We start from the raw sequence: 2,560 nt of genomic DNA, 5'->3' as shown, positions 1-2,560 counted from the left end.
TTAGCTCTTTTATTTGAGAATTTTTTATCTTTTCATTAGATTTTACAATTGCTCCTAAACTGTTTATTTACCATAGACATCTTAGCGACCAACATGATATCTAGTTCCATAGACTCTAATATACTTTTGAGAACGTACGCTAATGTATTTTTACCTTTAACAGGCAGAGAAGCTCCTGGTTGTGAGTGTTCAGATCGAATGCGCCTTAAGCGTCCTGACGACTGAACAATACGTCTGGCTGATCTTCCGTTTCCTTGTCCACTATGAACGTCCGTATTTATCCCATTGTTTTGTTCTGGTACCGATTCCGTATATGCCGTCGTGTCCAGAATATCAGAACCATCCAATTATAAGGAATCCTTGCCCTGACACGCTGTCGACCACCATCTACTAAGTTTGATAGTCACCGATGAGGTATGTTGATTGTCGTCATGTCTTGGGAGGCTCTCTAAGTGTTCAAACCTTGTATTCAATCTGGCGTTCTCTTCTGAAAATTATACACATTTTGATTCCAATGTCAATATCTTCTCGTGGTCGTCCAGTCGATCTTTTTTAAGTTACTCGATCTGTTATGTAAGGTCGGAAACAGCGAGAAGGACGGTCGGGGTGTCGGTAGTCACATGGTCTGTGACGTCAGTGTTTTCTCCAAATCCTCCATTACCAAGAAGGAGCAGGTTACATAAAACATAACCTGCATCCGGATATGAAGTTCTGTAATATATAATGTTAAATAAGCACGTGTTTAGTTTGTGTGTACATCTGGGTAGATTGTAACATCCTGTGTTTACTTCAAATCTAAAAATGACGTCATTTCCGCACACAAATCGATGACGTGACCACCAATTTCTACCTGCAAGTAGCTCTAAATATGTTAAGAATTAATGAGGTTAAACTGAGTACTGTAGGTTATTACGTATACAATATATCGCGTCATCGTTATCTATAACATTGACTCTTACTCACAATCGTTCATATAAATTTTGTCACATATTCCGACTGATATCCAGTGATTTCGCCCGTGCAATATTTTTGCTTGTGTCACTAGTGTAATATGACCTGGAGCGATTCTCATTGGCTGGAAATTCATTGTCACGTGAGACAGAAACAATGAACTGACGTCAGAAAAATGACATGACATCAATATAACGAGGACGGCGGAACAAAATGGCGGCATGTGCTAGATTTTCGGAGTACAATTTGACGTGAAATTCTTTGTTATATAGGCATTTGTAGTTATGTGATAAAAAGTCGTATCGAAGTTTTAATTTTTGCTTGCCAAGGCTCGCAGAAAAAAAAGCTTCTTAGACCCGTTTCATGAAATATCATATGAAATGAACAGTCATGCAAGATACTATATATATGTATATTTTTTAAAACAATTTTTGTGAAACATTTTAATTCACATGTCACCTCTCGTGAAATTCCGTGAAAATTTTCAGTTTACAGTCAAAAAATTTCAACAATGCATAAAGAAGATGATTACAGTAATAAGTACTTTCAAGTTCAGAGAGGACTACAGTGTATTACTTTTAAGAAGCTAACACATTAGGATGAGAAAAATAGATCGGTATGTGGTATGTGGTATGTGGGCCCATCCCCCCCCCCCCCCCCCCGGCAAAGTAATGGTAAATGACGCAATATGCATTATTTGAATGATGAAAGCAACATCTAACCTAGAAGAAAAACTTATACATGAAGAGAGGTAACTCTAAATAAATTCTGGACAATACCTGCATTATCTCATCTATCTTGAAAAGGTAACGAACAACAACATTTGGCTGGTTGGTTGATTATTCTGAACAACCTTTTCCGATATATTTCAAGGACGACTGTCGTGTTATGCAGCGTGTTACGTATGTGAATGTTCTGCTCCTAATTAGCGTTCAGTATAACAAGTAGGACGACAGGATCGTCTGTTCAGTGATGTAACAATATAAAACGGCAAGAGTTCCACTATACAAGAAGACACCACTCGAATAAACTAGTCTACCAAAACACATACTTCGACTCATACGCAAGTTTCTGCTCCAGCTTAGCGCCAAACATACCGGGAGTGGGGCGACTGGCTCGCCCGTTGTCAGTATAATGTGACCGGGTGGGGTGTGTTTCTTAGTGTCTTTGTCGCGATGCTTCAGTAGTTCCATTATACAAGAAGGCAAAATACGAACACACACTTCACATACGCAAGACACCACATACACTGGAGACCGTCCTTAAAAGACCCTGACTGTTTTTTGGCGTAACTATATTAAACCAAACCAAACCGCTATATAACGTGAACTCAATGCCAAATCTTCAGAACCACGTTGTACATTTGTAGAATCTTGTAGTTTGAAACCAGATTTACAGTTCGCATAATTATACCTATCCATTTTATATCAATATAATAGTATTGTCTTCATTTTTTTTTTAATTTTAAGCACTTAAATTCCATACAAGCAATAATGATTGATCCATGGTTATAAAAAAGATTGGTAAGTGGATACGAATTATCTACCTTGTCATACATTTTCAAAAAATGTATATTTTTATCCAAATAGATTACGAAGTAAAAACAAAA

Source organism: Argopecten irradians, chromosome 9 (assembly GCF_041381155.1).
Source record: "Argopecten irradians isolate NY chromosome 9, Ai_NY, whole genome shotgun sequence".
Lineage (NCBI taxonomy): Eukaryota > Metazoa > Mollusca > Bivalvia > Pectinida > Pectinidae > Argopecten > Argopecten irradians.
The sequence above is the reverse complement of the archived record's forward strand: the minus strand, read 5'-3'. Positions refer to the sequence as shown.